This window comes from Acinonyx jubatus, chromosome D4 (genome assembly GCF_027475565.1).
Source record: "Acinonyx jubatus isolate Ajub_Pintada_27869175 chromosome D4, VMU_Ajub_asm_v1.0, whole genome shotgun sequence".
Classification (NCBI taxonomy): domain Eukaryota; kingdom Metazoa; phylum Chordata; class Mammalia; order Carnivora; family Felidae; genus Acinonyx; species Acinonyx jubatus.
In genome coordinates this window covers 33,522,085-33,541,773 of record NC_069391.1, presented here as the reverse complement: position 1 = coordinate 33,541,773, position 19,689 = coordinate 33,522,085, and the positions used below count along the sequence as shown (strand labels likewise).

General features: G+C 41.9%; 1 long non-coding RNA gene across 1 annotated transcript in view; it reads left to right on the top strand.

The window, feature by feature from the left end:
• LOC113593688 (uncharacterized) overlaps positions 1-9,894 on the top strand; it is a 35,746-nt gene extending 25,852 nt beyond the window's left edge. Inside the window, exon 2 of the long non-coding RNA XR_003413990.2 lies at positions 9,773-9,894. This is a non-coding gene — a long non-coding RNA (uncharacterized LOC113593688). The remainder of the gene's footprint in view (positions 1-9,772) is intronic.
• Positions 9,895-19,689: the final 9,795 nt, after the last annotated feature.

Sequence of the window (19,689 nt, the reverse complement as noted above, 5' to 3'; positions counted from 1 at the left end):
AGCCAGGTTGGGGAAGGAAAAGAAGGAGTTACTCTGGAAGGCAGAAAATGTATTGCCAGGTCTTTCTTGCCTGGCATTCTCCTAAGTGGCTGTGAACGCCTTTAACAGATGGAGTTCAAGATATGCTCAGATCTGATTTTATCAGCATATATCCTGGGCAAGTTCAACGTGAGGATGAAGACTTCCTTTGTGCTTCTTTATGTGTTGTATTGCCACTCTTTATTGTTAGTACACTCATCTCATTTTAAGGAAGCCAGCCCTGCTCAGCCATGATAGACACCTGTGTGGGAGTCACATAACAATGTCTGACACTCCACTGCAACAGGAGACATGGCAGGCCTGGCCCAGCACTTGGTAGTGGATCCCCCAAGCCCCCATCGGCAGGAAGCACATCTTATTCTTATATGTGAGTGCAAGATTGTTCTTGGTAATCAAGAAAGAAATTAAAACAAACCCAGACAGAATAGCCATCCTCAAAGACTGCCAGTAACACCCAGAATTGCCCATAATTCTTCTATCTGAAGGGCCTTAGGCTTCATGATGAAAACAGAAATAGGAGGTTATATGTTATTATTGATATGGCCTTTATCATTATAATTGGACACTGCACTTCACTTCTCAGTAAACATTAACTCAAAGGAGCAACTACCACCCTGAACGGCGTGTGGTGCAGTGGATAGAGCCTGGACTCTTGGATCAGAAGATAAATAGAGTATCTATTTCCACAGAACTGCTGTTAGCTTCTGTTTTCACCCAGTTCAGATGGGTGTACAATACTTCATTCTCATGCAAGGAGACTGGGGAGAATCCTGTCAGACAGAACTTAAATAACTTCATCGGTCCATCCAGTGAAGGCAGACTTTCCTTTCTAGAAAACCACACACCTACTCTGACTTATGGAAACCTCCATTCCCATATCCCACAACCAAATATGGCACCGAAATGGATTTAGTCATCTCTCTGAGAGGAAAGAATAGAGTGAACCTTCACTAATCCAGGCAATTTAATTCCCCTTTAATGGGAATTAAATTAAGATCTCAATAATACATGATGACAGTTCTGCTTTCTAGTCTTATATAGAAATCATGCCTCTGGCTCTAAATCCCAGTTATCGCTGACAGAGGAAGTGAACCATTGATCAAGTAATAGAGTTGCCATGTTGTAGGGAGTAGAAGGAGTGGAAAGAAGAGATTGATGACCAGGTGGTGGAATAAATAAGTACTGGGCGTGAGACTTCTTAAGTCAGACAGGGATGCCAGGCTGGGCAGGAGGGATAGTTACTTGGGGAATTACAAGCAAGCTCGTAATTGTACTTTATGGAGTTATATGAACCTGGGACACAGTAAACACTAAATTTCATAGAATCTCATCGCTGGAAGAAACCTTTAATTTCATCTGGTCACATTTCCCAAGAGACGCCTGAGAGCCCTCTACAGACTCAGTTTACTAGAAAATGTTTCTGATTTTAAACAGTTTGCTAAAGAAAACCCAGCAGAGACTTTTTAAGTAACCCCCATTTGTTACAGTTCTGATTATTACTTCATGACCCTGGGAAAGTCACTTCATTTTTGTGGGCTTTTGCTCAAAACTGTGACCTCTCTGGCTATTAGTTTCTGCATCTATAAATAACAACCCCAGATCTCTCCTGCCTGCCCCTCAGCATGGATAACAGGCTAAAGAAGACAACAGAAGTGGAAGTGTCTTGGTAACCATAAGGTATGGTGTACTTTTTAAAACATAAAGAGTGTTGCCATTACCTCTATATTCTCTCACCAGCGACATGCCCCATGCTGTACAAGAGTAACAGTGTTTCATCCCTCTCCATTCTACGAGAGGGTTCCTCACCCTTGCCCATAATTCTTTTTATGGAGTTACCCACAGGTAGGTCCCTACAAGAGGGTTCACCAAGGGATCCTGTGCTTTTTCATGACAAACAAGGAATGGGCTTGTGCCCATGCAGTGCCTGCCGCCTGCAGAGGAAGGGCCAGCATGCACAGGGGCTTTTGGCAGGAACAGCCATCTTCTTGCTCCTCCCCACATTCTTGACAAGGACCACCTGTCCACAGGCCTCTATCAGCATGGGTGAACCTTAATGAGCCCAGCAGTAGCAACCCACACAGAGAGAGGTTCCTCCTAGTCCTCAGTTTTCAGTCACAGTGGAACCTCATAATGGCACAGACTGTTCATTTTAACAGGCATTTAGTAAGTGTTTGTTATGAGTCAGGTCCTGTGCTTGCCACGGGGGTGGGGGGGGGGGGATACGAGATGAGTCAGACATGCTGCCTTCCCCTAAGACCTCACAGTTTAGTGGGAGAAACAGACTCATGAGTGTCAAACACAGGATGTGTTATGACCAAAGCCCGGACGGTGTTCGGGCATAGCTGCTGGATCACTTCTTAAGTCAGGCTGAGGGCTCTGGGTTGACTTCTCAGAAGAGAAGAGATTTAAAGGGAACCTTCACAGGGGTGTAGAAATTCCCCAGGGGAAAGGGGGTGGGGTGGGGATTTCAGACAGCGGGAGCTGCAAGTACAAAGGCAGAGATGTGGGAGGACAGCTTGGTTCTGGGTAAGAGGGAGGCTGGAGTGTGTGGTGTGATGCACTCCAGGGAGTGAAAAGACTTGAAACCAGAAAGGTAGTGGGGGCCCAAGCAGCAGGCCTGTATGATGTCATGGGAAGCACCGAAGGATTTTAGGGAGGAGAATGTCGTGGTCAGGTAAGGTTCTTAGAGCAGTTAGGTCGCAGTGTAAGGGCTGGGTGGGCAAAAAGAGGGAAGATAAATTAACTGAGAGTATTGCAGGAGGGGATGGATTCTGGAGAGATTTAGGGGGTAGAATTGATCTTATTATGAGAAGGTCTAAGAGCTTCTGGCACAGGAAATTAAAAGAGAAAGAAGGCAGACTGAAATTTTAGTGAGGGCCCACAGGTAAGATGACAAGATATCTTGCATCAACTTGACTTCCAACTTCTTGACTGCCCAGTCAAGATGGCCTATGGAATGTTTGTGGACAGGAGGTCAAAAGCTCTTTTTTACAAATGATTTTTAAAGCTGCAGAGGTGGAGTCAGCAGATTTGGCTGACAGAGCCAGTATTTCCTTCCTTCTTCTCTCATGCTCCACATGTCTTAGTCCCAAAACCAATTGCTTTGTCAAGGAGGATGTCTTCCCCAAATAGAAAAAGGCCACATTTTGGTTAAAGATTGGCAAATAGCTGTGCTAAGATCTCCTTGCTAAGTCCTATCTGGATTCATGCATTATCACTAAGAACTGTACAGCTCGGAATACTCTGCTGCCTATAGCATACAGTTACAGACCAAGCATGGGGCAAATTTCCAAAAGAATTGATATTTGAGCTGGGTCTTGAAGGAAAGCAAAGGAAAAACAAATGCACTAAAATGATATCTTACCTGGTCTGGCACCTAGAGTGCTCTGAAGGTGGGCTGTCCAATAGAACTTTCTGCAGTGATGGAAATGTTCTTCCGTACTATCCAATAGGGTGACCACTAGTTGCATGTGGCTATTGAACACTTGATATGTGACTAATATGATTGAGGAACTGACTTTTTAATGTAATTCATATTACTTTAAATGTAAATAGCCACTCTAGCTAGTGGCTATCATATTGGACAGCACAGCTCTGGAGTACATTTGGCATGCCCAGATTCTGTTTTACATGCTCATTCTTTGCTTCATTCTCCTTGTGACCCTCCCCTGTCCCTATTCTCGTCTGCCTAGTCCTTCCAGTTTGATGTACTAATTGGCTATCGTCCAGCTTCCAACATTGGTTCTGTTTCCTGGTTATTGATTTTCTCTCTCATCACAACAGATACCTAGATAAAGTAGGATTCAGAGAATCCTGTCTTGCCGCATTGGGCCCTTCAACAGGCCTTATTCACTCCTTTTCCTTGGTTTCTTTTCTCGGCCACTTTAGCCAGTTGGTAACCTGGAATATTCTTGGATGTTTTCCCTCCCTGACAACCTTAGTTAGAGGATGGGACAGTTGGAAAAAATGGAGGGTGGGGAGGGAGGGTTATAACAATAAATACTTTGAATAAATACTTGGATTTGAGGTCTCTGTTAACAGGTAAAGGGCTCCATCCTGAGGCCTTTTCTGTTGGCCATTTTTAACTTTGATTTGTATAAAGATAGCAGTATCAATAGATTGATTACATTTGTGGATGAAAAGGATGGATTCAGAGTACAAAAAAAGGCTCTTGATAGGCCAAAGCATTTGGCCAAATTTAACAAGACGAAATGTAATGATGACAAATTCCAGATCCTGTGTTTGGGTCTAAATGGCTAATTACCTATGTACCAATGCACAGTTTAGAAAGCTTCGTGTTTTTTTTTTGCTGATCATTAATCAGTGTTGGATACCAAGAAAGGTAATATACTCTGGGAAAGTACTATAGAATCCTATCCAACAAGCAAGTTCTTATCCAAGAGAGATCTGCTCATTTCCATACCGATCAGACCACACCTGGATCATTGTTTCAGGTTCTGAGCTCGCACTTTTAAAAAGGTGGGGGAAGGGGAGGGACATTGATAAACTAGCCACAGTGGTCAAGGGACAGGAAACCTATCATATATGAACTGGAACAACTGAGCCTTAGGAGAGCAGACCATAGGGACAGGGTCACTGTCCTCAGTCTCTGCAGGGCAGTAACAGAACAGAGAGCAGACATGCTTTAAGGGGCTCCAGAGGGCAGAGCAAAAAACAAATGAGTGAAAATTCAAGCAGACTTCAGCTCATTGGGAGGAAAATATTTCCAATTGAACTGTGATTTTTGGCAGTTTAATCTACAGAGGCAGAGTCTGGTAGAGACCCTGGAGGAACAATGTTAAACATGCCCCAAAGCCAGTCTGCTCAAATATGGATTGTCTCTATCGTGATGGATGGCTCATTCAAATGTGTAGGCCCTATACTTGCTGACCCCGTTTAGCTTACAGGTTCTATATTAAGTGTCCGATTCTTCTCATTCTAGCTCAGCATTCTAATTAAATAACCTTGGCTCCTTGCATGTGGAAAACAGGTTTCAAGCACAGAACCTCTAGCACCAAGCAGAATGGCAACATAATTTTAGCTCCTGAGCAAAATGGGTCTCACAATAGCGTCAGTACGGCATGCACATTAACATTTGAATATGCTGTATAATAAGCATGCTAATTACTCTGAGAATACTTGAAGAATAAAATCAGCCGTGATCATTAGAAGATAAAGGGGCTAGCAATTTATAGCATGGCTGCTGCTTGATATTCAAAAATACATGACGGCTCTCCTCACAGGTAAAAGGTAATTACTGTGATTATAAGCTGTAATGATAGTGGCAGGAAGTGATCAGAATTTTATTGGAAGTAAGGATGCAGTACACTTGTGTTTTTTGTTGTTCTTGGTTTCTTTTTAACCACATTCAGATTTTAATTTTTTTAATTTAATTAATTTTTTTTTTTTAATTTACATCCAGGTTAGTTAGCAGGTAGTGCAACAATGATTTCAGGAGTAGATTCCTTAGTGCCCCTTACCCATTTAGCCCATCCCCCCTCCCACAACCCCTCCAGTAACCCTCAGTTTGTTCTCCATATTTATGAGTCTCTTCTGTTTTGTCCCCCTCCCTGTTTTTATATTACTTTTGTTTCCCTTCCCTTATGTTCATCTGTTTTGTCTCTTAAAGTCCTCATATGAGTGAAGTCATATGATTTTTGTCTTTCTCTGACTGACTAATTTCACTTAGTATAATACCCTCCAGTTCCATCCACGTAGTTGCAAATAGCAAGATTTCATTCTTTTTGATTGCCGAGTAATATTCCATTGTGTGTGTGTGTGTGTGTGTGTGTGTGTGTGTGTGTATACCACATCTTTTTTTTAAAATTTTTTCTCAATGTCTATTTATTTTTTTGAGACAGAGAGAGACAGTATGAACAGGGGAGGGTCAGAGAGAGAGGGAGACACAGAATCTGAAACAGGCTCCAGGCTCCGAGCTGTTGGCACAGAGCCCGACGTAGGGCTCGAACCCACGGACTGCAAGATCATGACCTGAGCTGGAGTCGGATGCTCAACTGACTGAGCCACCCAGGCGCCCCACCACATCTTTTTTATCCATTCATCCATCGATGGACATTTGGGCTCTTTCCACACTTTGGCTATTGGTGATAGCGCTGCTATAAACATTGGGATGCGTGTGTCCCTTCAAAACAGCATACCTGTATCCTTTGGATAAATACCTAGTAGTGCAATTGCTGGGTTGTAGAGCAGTTCTATTTTTAATTTTTTGAGGAAGCCTCCATACTGTTTTCCAGAGTGGCTGCACCAGTTTGACTTATTACTAATAAAAATGTGTCCCCATTTGGTTGCTTGGTTCGTTTGAGCAGTTTAGATGTGAACCCATTGGTACATTGCTAATCTCAACTCTGCAGAAAATGGCTGGCAGGGTTTACAAGGGTGATGAGGAGCTGGGAGAGGGTGGGCCTCAGGTTGGACATGGGGCCATGATAATCACCTTGTGCTAGGTTAGAAGCTGTACTGGGGACCTGGTACCCCGTGCCTTGCATGACCTAGACTAGCAGTTCTCAACGTCTCATCTGCAGACCTCTCAGGGATCCTGCTGCTCTTTCAGGAGGTCCACAAGACCAAATTGTTTGTATAATAATATTAAGGTGTTATTTGTCTTTCTCACAGTATTGAACAACTACCTACTGTATGATTCAACTTATATGAAATGTCCCAAACAGGCAAATCTATAGAGACAGAACACAGATAAGCCATTGCCAGAGATCAGGGGAGGCCAGAAGGGAGAGCGATTGCTTGATGGGTACAGAGTTTCCTTTTGGGGTGAGGAAACTGTTCTGGAACTAGGTAGTGGTGGTTGTGAATTTCCGAAATGTCACAGAATTGTATACTTTAAAATAGTTAAAACGGGGAGTGCCTGGGTGGCTCAGTCGGTTAGACATCTGACTTCGGCTCAGGTCATGATCTCACAGTTCATGGGTTGGAGACCCGTGTTGGGCTCTGTGCTGACAGCTCAGAGCCTGGAGCCTGCTTCAGATTCTGTGTCTCCCTCTTTCTCTGCCCCTCCCCTACTCACACTCTGTGTCTCTTTCTCTCTCTTTCTCAAAAATAAATAAACATAAATTTTTTTTTAATAGTTAAAATGGTGAGTTTTAAGTTACATGAATTTTACAACATTTAAAAAAAAAAAAAAAGAGAGAGGGAGAAAGTTTGCAGATTGTCCCGCATAAGAAATTCTTCCTATGCAGAATTTTTAAGCTTCTTGAGGGCTTTCTAGTCATGGAAGTTCTCCTGTTTGTGAGGGCCTTTCAATAGCTATAATTCTTATAGTTAGGAAACATTTTTCTTATTTCCTGGACAAGCGAGGCTATTTAAAACCATTTCTTTGGACTTTGCCTAATGCTTTATCCTTTTGCCTTATCCTTTCTGTCAGCCTGGAAAGCTACTACTTATTCTTTGAAGCCCATCTAAAAATGACACTCCCTTGGTGAAATGTTCCTGGGCCTCCAGCCCCAACCCTACCCCAGGAAGAATTGGCCCCTTTCCCCCAGTCTGGGTTCTTATAGTACTTTGGTGATATTCCTTATATCATATTCCTGATGCAAGGAATTGTATCACAGTTAGTCACAATAAATCATTTTTTTTGTTGTTGTTAATGTATCTGTCTCTCCTAAAAGGTGACTCTTAAGAGCAGGAGTATTTCTCATTACCCCAAAATCCCAGTACACACACAGACACACACACACAGCTCTCCAAATGTGGTACCAATTAATAACTTTATATTAAGTACTTAAAGTTTTTTTATTCATTTATTTTGAGAGAGAGAGAGCACGTGTGCAAACAGGGGAGAAGCAGAGAGAGAGGGAGAGAGAGAGAATCCTACGCAGGCTCTGCACAGAGTCTGATGCAGGGCTTGAACCCACAAACTGTGAGATCATGACCTGAGTGGAAATCCAGAGTCAGATGCTCAACTGACTGAGCCACCCAGGTGCCCCTTAAGTATTTTTAAAAGGGCTTTACAGGGGCGCCTGGGTGGCGCAGTCGGTTAAGGGTCTGACTTCAGCCAGGTCACGATCTCGCGGTCCGTGAGTTCGAGCCCCGCGTCAGGCTCTGGGCTGATGGCTCAGAGCCTGGAGCCTGCTTCCGATTCTGTGTCTCCCTCTCTCTCTGCCCCTCCCCTGTTCATGCTCTGTCTCTCTCTGTCCCAAAAATAAATAAACGTTGAAAAAAAATTAAAAAAAAAGGGCTTTACAAACATTGACTCATTTAATCCTTATAACTTTATATACACACATTTTATAGATGGTTCACCTGAGGAAACAAAAACTTTGGGGCACAAGATGTTAAAACAGCAAAGTTGCGTGACAGTAAAACCACATTATAGCTTGGCACATGGTTGGTGCTCAATAAATGCCTATTCTGGCAAAAGAAAAACTGGCTAAGAACATTAGGTAAATAAAAGAGTTCTATTTTTATGACTTGTTAAATGTTTGTAATATAGTTTTTAGACTTCACAGAGTGTTAGAGCTGGGAGGGACCTTGGCTATCTCTCTGTGCAAGTTAGAGATAGGGCAGGGGTGCTCCCAGGCGGTCCTGTGGAAGGAACATGGTCCTGGAGCTGAAGCGGGGAGATCAGGAGCGGGGAAAGAGGTTTCCCAGAAGCGGAGAGAGTAAGTTAACCGAGAGAGATGGTAGCTTAAGACAATTATTCAACCAGCACTAAGGAAACCCCCTACCCAGGAGAAAGGCCAGGGGAAGGCAGGAGAACTAAGAGATGGGAGAGCCACAGAGCAGCACAAGATGCCCCAGAGCATGCATGCTCTACAGGGGATACTCAGAGTCTCAAACCAAAGAGCACAAGGCTTCCCACAAAAACCAGCTGTATCTCTTTATCCCACATCACCCTGATAGATCTTCCCAGAGGCAACTACCGCCAACTCAGCTTCTGATTTTTACCTCCATGTTTATAAACATGTTTCTGTTGCTTTACCTTGGTTTTCCCACTTTAGACATTATATATTGAGTTCCTAGTATTAGAAGATTAGGGTTTAGCTGTCCAATGCCACCGCTAAAAACCAGGTGTGCACCAGTCAACTGGAAGCCAAGTGGCCTATCTGAAAGGGAGGCAGCTCCTACTTATCAGGTTACTGCCAGGAATCCAGCTCCAGGCTGACAGTATGGATCAAAGTATGTTAATTTGTAAGTAATCAAAACACAGCCCCAAAACTATCTTAACAATGAAGCTTCCACCAGAAGTCCAGGGTGACTCAAGCTTCCAGGTTGGTTTGATTCAGCTGAACACCAATGTCATCAATGCTGACTTCCATGTGAGTTGGCTGCCAACAGTCCACAAGCTCCTCACCCATATCCAGACAGGTGAAAATCATTTCTGGAAGCCTCCTTAACAAACCTCTGTTGGTCTAGATTGGGTCATGTGCCTGTAGTGGATACTGGGGAGGTCTCCTCAGTTCCCCTCTTCAGGGCAGGCATAGCTGCTAGGAATATTCTGGCAGTCAGTCTCAGGTCTCAAAAAGCCACTTCCCCCAAGGTTTTACAAAGTTTTACCTCTTCCCGGGTGCAGCCTGAGGCCAGCAACTGGTTGATGTAGGAATACAAATGCCTGGCTCCTGTACTTCAATTTGGGACAATTCTGAAAGGCCATCCCCATTCTCAAGTTCCTGGTGGGATCAGCTGAGGCCTTGGTTGTAACTACACTGCAGTTAGCTGGTCAGCTTCTCACGCCCACTCTGTTCTCTTCATGTCCCCACAGGTGTCTGTCCTGAGAACTCTCCTCAATAAACCTGTGTGTGCTAATTCTCCATCTTGGATTCTGTTCCCAGGGACCCCAGTCTAAGACAGTGCCAGCTTCTGAATCAACAAAGGTGACAAGAGGTGGGACTATGCTGATGAAGTAGGACTAGTTTGCACGCCATGTTATAGACCAGGGCTGGGATCAATCTCTCCCAAAGCACGTGGGCTGAAGCAGAGAGGATAGGGACTGAAACAAAACTGAACTGTTAATAAAAAAGAGAAAAATCATATTGGGGAGGAAATGATACAGATTTTTTTGATCTTTCAAGAGAAGCCAGAATCTCATGATGTTTTAACATTGGAAACTAATTGCGATATTTTTAAATGTTGATGAAGAGCCGACAAGACATTGCCCAACATTTCAGCAGTTTGCAATCTTGGCCAGAAAGAACACGGGTATAGTTTGTAGCCCCAGAGAGCAAAGCTAGGACTGATAGTTATGTGAAATCAAGATTTCAGTTCAACCTGATGAACAGTTTCCTAATGATTTGAGCAATATGAAAATGGAATGAAGCATCTCAGGAGGAGGTGAATTCTTTGGCACCAAGGTTCATGTTTGGGTCTTCTTAGAATTTGAAGTATATGATCTTTGAGATCCTATTCATTGATATCCATATAACATGTCCTATATTCACAAAATATCACTGATACACCTTTATCCCAATATTAACAGCAACCAGAATTGGGATTGTACCAATAGTACTACTGAAACACGACTCAGTTTCCTTCTCCTGGAATACACTTGACTTGTCACTTCTGGATATTTACTTAAGTATCAAGGGGAACAAAGGTATCTTGTCTTAGATATAAAGATGCCACTAGCAAATCCTGTACAGATATCACATCATGATAACCTCTAGCATTATATTCTAGCATGTCAGAGATGGAAGCATCTCAAAGATCATGCAGTCCTGTTCCATTTAATGGGAGACACAGAGAGGGGAAGGAACTTAAATTACACAGTAAAACCATGACCAGGATCTGGATGTCTTTACTCTTGGAGCACAGTTCTTCCCACTGCAACTCAAATGACATATTTTGTTGTCATTAAGCTGAAATAATTCCCCATCACCCAGCTATCCCAGAATGACAGTACTTCTGGTCTAATGGACTTTAAGGTTCTAGGAGGAAGCCAGTCCCTGGCGGCCATTCCCTTTCAGTGGCCTAGAATGCCCAACTATTTATAGAGATAGTTTCTTTGATTATGTTTAGTGGTTACTTGTTTTAAAGGTATTAGGTCCACATGGTTCCAAATTCAGTGTTCTTTCCACGATGTCACTGTGCCTGGAAAAAAATGCCATGGTTTTAGCCACCAGGAGCAGGATGAAAGGTACAAGTGGGCCTGGAGGGCAGGCTGAGCCACTGAACCATGGCTTCTTAAATTCCCTAATAGGACAGAGCCTGCAGAGGGACTGATTGGCCCAAGCTATAAAGAGAAGAGGGACTCAACAGGGAGATGACCACCTTGAAACAGGACTTGTCTCATTGTGCTCCTTCATCCCATACCTCTAATCTGACACAAAGCCCTTTTGAGTCCTCCTGAGAAATATTTATCCTGCCTGGCCCTCCCTCTTTCCTCTCACAGAAAAACAACAACAACAACAACAACAACAACAAAGACACAAAAACCTGATTTGGACTTGAGTTACCCCACATGTAGGTTATTGTCACAGGCTTTTAGTTCACTTCCTCTGGGTTGCAGGAATAGTCTAAACCGAAATGAGCATGTATTACATCTGGTTTTCATTTATAGCATGTGTGTAAATTATGCTGGTCTTTTAAAAAGCCTAGATTTTTACCCTTCAACTCCACGTAGTAAAAGAAACTCAGTAAGTGCCACGCAAAGACTTGCTCCAGCTCAGAAACAAGGCTGGTCACCAAAAAGAAGAAACTTGCTCAGAAAATGGATAAACAAGTTGCATTGTATTTATACATTAGTATACTCTTCATTAACACAAAGAAGTGAGCTACTGATGCACCCAGCAACCCAGATAAATCTCAAAAGTACCATGTTGAGTGAAAGAAGTCAGATATAAGAGAGTACCTGTAGTATGATTTCATTCATATGAAGTTCAAGAACAGGCAAAATCATCTCCTGGGGATATAATTTGGGATAAGGGTTGCCTCTGATAGGGCATGGGAAGGGATACAGGGGAATGTACTTTCTAACTTGATTGGGGTGTTGGTCGTACATGGGTATACCTTTGTTAAAACTCACCAACTATATGCTTAACACCTGTACATTTTTCTGTATGTAATTATTCCTTAAATCAAGAGGCTGTTGTAGAAAGAAGAACCCAGATGTCTGGTGAAAAACAATGGCTTCTTAGTAGTCCCCTGCCCTCTCTCAACTTCTCACTAAAAAACATCTGAAGAATTGGGGAAATTCGGAGCCTCCCAGCACCATATAAAATCTGACAGAAATGCAATGCCAGCATCTTGGCATCATTTCTTCTCCTTTAAAGTACATGTTGCAGCTGGATTAAGAAAATCATATTTTAAAAAAAGGAAAGAAAATCATATCCTACCACTTTTTTTAAGGTATCTCCAGGCTATGATACTTCTTTTAAAATAAAAAATTTTAAGTTCATTTATATATTATGAGAGAGAGACAGAGAAAGAGCATGAGCAGTCAGGGGAGGGGGGTGGCAGAGAGAAAGGGAGAGAATCCCAAGCAGTCTCTGCACCCTCAGCACAGAGCCCCAGATGGGGCTCAAACTCACCAAATGCAAGATCATGATCTGAGCTTAACTGACCGAGCCCCCCGGGCGCCCCATGTCCTACCACTTTCATTCCCTGAGCAGATGCCTGAGAAAGGGTATGAAGCTCCGTGGCCCCTCCCACACCATCTGTCCTCTGCCAACTCTGGGGACATCCAGCCCTTTGGGAACAGATCTAAGGCAGCCAGAACACCATTTCTTAGTATCCACAGCCACCAACACGAGCCTCCTCTGCCAGCTTGCTCACTGTTTAAATTTCATTTGTTTCAGATTTAATACACCAGACAGTTTTTAACACCAAATAGGTCTATAGCACTTGTTACCCAAACAGCAGCTCCTGCCCCGCCCTTCCCAGCTCACTCCCCATCCTCCCCAGACAGGGCTTCCAGTTCTTTTAGTTGTTGACTCTCACTCTTTGGGTTTTGTTTTTATTTGACACATTAACTATTACTATTGACTTCCTACTATGGAAAATAGGAATTTCGCTCTCTTACACCCTCACTCCTGCACAGTTTTGACTATCCCTCCTTTCAGTACTGGTTATTTATGTTAATGTGCCTTCATGTTTGCAGATAGGCCACCTAAAAAACTGTATTTCTTGTACAACTTTTTATTTTTCCTGGAGTTAAGAATTACCTCCTTTCATTGTTTTCATTTCTCCATCAGAGCTATGAAATTCTCTCTCAGTGTGCTTACACAGGAGGTGATCCTTGTTTTCATTTTCCAGTATCCTCCTGGAGTCCTCTGACTTCTTGCTCAATCTGTACTGGGTTGCTCTTGAGGCCTGCCATACTGCTACCCTTGTGGGAGTATATTCTCCAGGAGCTTCATGAGGAAGAGTGCATGCAGGGTTACTATTTTGAGATCTTTAATGTCTGAAAACATTTTTAGTCTTCTCTCACTCTTGAATGATCATTTGACTGTATGTTAAGTACTTAGAGGACGATCCTTTTCCTCAGAATTTTCTCATAAGGCATCAGTTACGTCACTGTCTTCTAGCTTCCCATGATCTATTAAGTCACATAACGTTTGATTAAAAATTTTTAATGTTTATTTACGTTTGAGAGAGAGAGAGAGAGAGAGAGAGCGCAAGTGGAGGAGGGGCAGAGAGAGAGGGAGACACAGAATCCTAAGCAGGCTCCAGGCTCCGAGCTGTCAGCACAGAGCCCAACACAGGGCTCAAACCGAGGAGCTATGAGATCATGACCTGAGCCGAAGTTGGACGCTCAACTGTCTGAGTGCCCAGGAGCCCCATAACATGTGATTTTTGATCCTTAGGATACTTTTAGGATCTCTGGTTTTTGGAAATCTCATCACACTATGATTTGGTGGGCCATTTCAATCTGAAAATCCAAAGGAACCGTGTTGCATTATTGCTTGATAAGTTCATCCTTTACAGCTATAGGTACTGAACATACCGACATTTGAGGGTCTCTCAGTGGAAGTACCAGCTCGCTTCCTGATCACCACAGAGTGATGCCCCCTATTCTTTAAGACCTATCAATGCACACAGAGTTTCCACTCATATTTTTAGTGCCTCTCTTGTAAATATGGATATTCAAGAATGATCAGATGCTCAGGAAAGACTAACACAAGAGCCAAAAATCTGAGTTAGTAAAAAGGAACGTAGAGAAAATGAACACAATTCAGATATGATAATAAAACTATCTCCTCAAAGAAAAGATGTTACATCAGTGAAATAAAAACAGGATGCTACGAAAAATGAACAATTATAAAGAAGAAGAGAAAGCCCTCGGATATTAAAAATGTTATAGCTAAGATAAAAACAAATCTGGTTATTTTGGATATTTTCTCTTAAATCAGTCACTTTCCCCTAAAAAGAATCCTCCAATCTTCTGCCTTTGGAGATCAGCTAGTAGTCTTCTGGAACTAAGTGGGGGAAGGGGAGTTGGAAGGATATCTCATAGTTTGGGATGCAGATAGACTTCCACTCAATTCTCTCCATTTTATTCTTCTCTCTGTCTTGAATTCTGATTAATCTAATATTGGACCTCCTGGGCTGTCCTTTAATCCTATTTTGCCTTTAGTAAATTGTTTTCTTTTTGTTCTGCTTCCTGGGAAAATTTCCTCAACTTTACTTTCGAATCCTTTTAAAGATTTGGGAGGGGATGGCACTAAGCATATGAGTTAAACCCATCACCATTATCAAACTGCAGAGCATTTCTGCTACTTCAAAAGAACTGCCATACTCATTAGCACTCACTTCCCATTACTCCCAGCCCTTGGCAACCACTAGCCTACTTTCTGCCCCGATGAAGTTGCCTATTTTACACATCTCACATAAATGGAATCATATGTGGCCTTCATGTCTGGCTTCTTTAATTTAGCATAATATTTTTAAGGTTCATCCATGGTGTAGCATCTATCAGTACCACATTCCTTCTTATGGCTGAAAAAAATTCCATTGTATGCATATACCATATTTTGTTTATTCATTCATCAGTTTAGGGACATTCGCTTTATTTACACCTTATGGCTATTATGAATAACACTGCCATAAACATTCATGTGCAAATTTTGTATGAACGTATATTTTCATTACCCTGGGTACATACCTCGGGATGAAATTGCTGGCTTTGTTTAGCTTTTTGAGGAACTGCCAAGCTGTTTTCCAAAGCAGCTGCACCATTTTACATTCCACCAGCAATGCACAAAGGTTCCAATTTTTCTACATCCTCACCGACACTTGTTGTCCATCATTTTTATTATAGCCATCTTGGTGGGTGTGAAGTGTTGTATCATTGTGGTTTGGGTTTGCATTTCCCAATGCCTACTGATATTGAGCTCCTTTCATGTGTTTGTTGGCCGTTTCTATGTCTTTTCGGAGACATGTCTGTTTACGGTTTTCGTTCGTTTTTAATTGGGTTGTCTTTTTGTTGTCGAGTTCTAATAGTTCTTTTTATATTCTAAATACAAGTCCCTTATTAGATATATGATCTCCAGATATTTTCTCCCATTCCATGCATTGTCTTTTCACTTTCTTCATGGTGTCATTTGAAGCACAAAGTTTTAAATTTTGATTAAGTCAACTTTAGCTTTTTTGTTTGTTTGTTTGGCTTTGGTGTCACAACTAAGAAAGCTCTACCTAATCCAAGGTCATGAAGATGAACTTGTTTTCTTCTGAGTCTTATAGTTTTAGCTCTAATATTTAAGTCTATGATCTGCTTTGAGTTAATTTTTGTATATTCTGTGAGGTAGAGATTCGACTTTATTCTTTTGCATGTGGATATACAATACTCCCAGCACCACTTCTTTAAAAGACTATTCTTTCACATTGAATTGTCTTGGTGCCCTTAAGTTTTCAACCTTGTCATTAGTTGAAAACTGACTGACAAAGATCTTTAAAAGATAATACACCTGGTCATGATATCACTGTTCTTGAGTTCCAGCCTTGTGTCAGGCTCTGTGCTGACAGCTCGGGGCCTGGAGCCCACTTCGGATTCTGTGTCTCCCTCTCTCTCTGCCCCTCCCCTGCTCGCATTTTGTCTCTCTCTCCTTCAAAAATAAATAAACCTTAAAAGTTTTTATAAAAAGATAATATACCTAATTTAGGCAAGGGTGAGGGAAAATCTTACACGATGCTAATGGGAATATAAAAGAAATCCAGCCTGTCAAGGGCAATTCACTGTGCACATCCAAATTTGAAATATATATACTTTGATTCAGGAATTGTACTTCCAGGAATTTATTTCAAGGAACTAATTGTACAAAGATGTTGTGCATAGTGGTGAACAACTGGAAATAGCCTAAATGGCTATGAGTAGAAGACCAGGTAAATAAATTATGCCACATCCGTACAATGAAATATGATGCAGACTGAAAAAATGGAGATAAACAAATTTATGAACAAACAAACAAATAAATATGATGGAGACCTAGATTTATTGATTTGGAGCTATTTACTGCTAAGAGAAAAAGGAAAACATGTCACAAACCACCACTTAGAGTAGGATTCCATTTATATATTACATATTTTACATGTGCATCTACATTCATAGAGATAGCTCGGGAAATATTCACAAAAATGTTAACAGTGGTTGCCACTAGGTAATGGGATTTGGTTGGCTTGTATTTTCTTCTTTATACTTTTTTGCATTGCATGAATTTGCTACATGAATATGTATTGTCTTTATATTCAGAAAAAGAAAAGCTATTTTCATTTTGTAGAAGAATGTCCTCAAGGAATGTATATTGTGGAAGACTCTTCAGTTGCATGGAAATGTGTTCATAATATATTATTGTTAACCAAAAAAAGCAGGTTACAGTATCATCCCACTTATCAAAAAATTTTAATGTAATATATACAGCATTTCCTAGATACTATGATTTTTTTTCACTATTTGCTATTTCTGAAATAAGGATGTCTCTCATAATCAATATGAATATTTAATGTAGTAGGCTCCCCCCTCCTCACCCTCCTTAAAAGCTGTTATTAATGAGACGATGCTTCTGGCAATCTGAGACTTTAGAAAATGCCATATGTGTGTAGAGAAAAGACTGGAGGAATAGACACCAAAACATGAGCAGTGCTTAGCCCTGAATTGAGATTTTAATTTTTTCTTTTCGTTAAATATAGTTTCCAAGTTTTCTATAGTGTGTACATAGATAAACATTAAAAAAAAAATAAGCCACCCAGAACCTGACTGCTCTGCTTTTCAAGGAAGAAGTAGAGTGGGACTTACGGCCTTTACCAAAAAAAAAAAAAAAAAAAAAAAAAAAAATATCCTAGCAAACTAGGGAACACATATACTGCCAGAGTAGTGTCAGAGTCTAGAGTGAGGAAGGAGTACCTTGCATGCCCACCAAGGGGCCCTGGCCAGGCAGGAGCTGGCAAAGCAAGCTTCAGAACAGATGGAAAGTTCAATCAACAGGAACAGGACTCTGAGATCAGTCTTAGTACTGTGTGGACAAGGAAATCCCTGTGAGGTAGAGGAGAGGGTCCAGATGGTGGGGACGCTGGCTAATTATGGAGAGGGATGCCCAACACTGTGGGGCCACTCAGATATTTTCCAGGCTAGCTCAGGGACATGTTCCCAATTCCTCACGAGAGACCAAGGACTGAGTCAAACAGAAAATAAGTCCACCCCCTTTGAGAGTGAAAACTTATGTAGGTTTGGGTGAGCCCTTCTCTCAGCCAAAGGCACAGGGTCCCTTCAGGAGATGAAGGACATGGAGCAGAGGTGAAGGACTGAAGGCCACAGCAGAACTTCAACAGCCTCTGAGGAGGCCAGCAAGCTCTGGGTCTCTGTTTAGGGTAAGGGAGGGATTTGGGCTTTGGGTGACTTGTGCCCGGGACACAGAGGAGAATGCCAGGCATTGTGCCAGGTAGGAGCTTCACCTACACGATCAGGTCTAATCCTCACAACAGTCCCCTGATGAGCAACCTGAGGCTCAGAGAGGTTATGTGGTTTGTTCAAAGGCACACAGCCAATAAGTGATAGAACACGATTCCCAACTCAATGGAGTCCCTCTCTGAAAAGGGAAAAACTGAGCAGAATTAATATTCATACTAAATATAAATAGTTTGTTTACAAAAAATATGAATACACAGGTGGACAAACGCTGCAAGGATATATGCCTTAATGGTGGAATGGTGGATATGTCTCAGTGGTAGGAATTTAAATTTTAAATTTTATTGTCTGGGCTTTGGTGTTTTGACTTTTTTTTCTTTTTTCTTTTTTTTTCCTTTCCACCTCCTCCATGATGAGCATGTAAATCTTCTTGAAGCAGAGAAAACAAAAACTTTTTTCAGAAGCAGTTGTGAGGACTAGTGGATCAAAGTAACAAGAATTATAGTGAGACCTTAATGACAGAGAAATCCAGGTTCTTACTGGCTACGTGAGTTCCACTTGGCTTCACTGAACCTGTTTCCTAAACAATGAAAGGGGATCATAATCTTGTCCCAGTGAGCTGTTGCCAGGATTAACTGAGATGCAATGTACATGAAAGTCCCAAGCACAGTACTTGGCATAAGGATGGTGTTTAATAAATATTAAACTTGACGAGTCATAGCTCTTCATGCTGCACCAGGAAGGCCTAGCACTTACAGCTGCTTCAGAGAGCAGAAAGGAATCTGGTTTCTTTGGCAGGGGCCCCTTACTAGACCTGCAGCTGCCTACACACCTGACACTCTTCTCCTTCTCTGTTGTTACCATCTGGAGACTAATAGGATCTCATTCCTTACCCCATTTTCATCTAACTGTTTGCCTCTTTCTCACTTTGTTTCAAGAATCTCAGCTGCCTAGACAGTATTTTTGAATACATGTGACATTCTTTTCAACATAACACACATTTGCAGAGCACCTGTGTCCTAAAGATGGCCCCAGACTTCTACTCTCCATACCCTCAGAAATACTTGAGCTCATAGTCTATTTGTGTGAGCTCATAGTCTATTTGAGAATCTAGATCCTTCGACTCCCAGTTGGGGTCTGACTGCTGTAGCAGGTACACACAGGGTGTTGTGGAAACCCAAAAGGCAGATTTGCCAGTGTATGCACATATCCATGGGAGAGTAGGGGGAGAATAGTATTCAGTATTTAAAGAACAATGATTCCTATATCACACGTCACACGTCAGCTTCATATAGTATCTTCACTAAAGAGAAAACGTGCCCATTCTGCTAAACTGGCTTCAAAGCCAGTCACACCAATGCTCGAGTGGGGCTATTTCCTCCCGTCTTCAGATTTATTCAATTCTGTTCACAGCCACAAAGTTTGTGGAAGGCTCCGGTCATCTGATGATGTTGCTGAGGCAGTGGGGTGGAACAGGGCCAAGGAGTTACAAACTAGCTCAGAGTGTTCTCCTCGGACATTTTGGAGCTTATTGGAATACACATTCTGATTAACGGGCAGTTCTAGGACTCAAATGAGTGCCCAAACCGGGCATTATTTGACAGATTTTTAAAAACGTATTAGGCAAATGTTAACATTAATGGGAGCAAAAAGAGATTCACCCATAGTACAGACTCCCTAAGAAACTAAGTGGTTTTCACTTTTGCTTATTCTCTTCCGGCCCTTGTTCAAATCCGTAAATTCCTGGACATGGTAATCATTGTAGATTAGATACAATTATATATTCTACTTCTTTCTTACACTCAGATGCATACTCAGAATGATGTTAAGTACAGCAACACTCA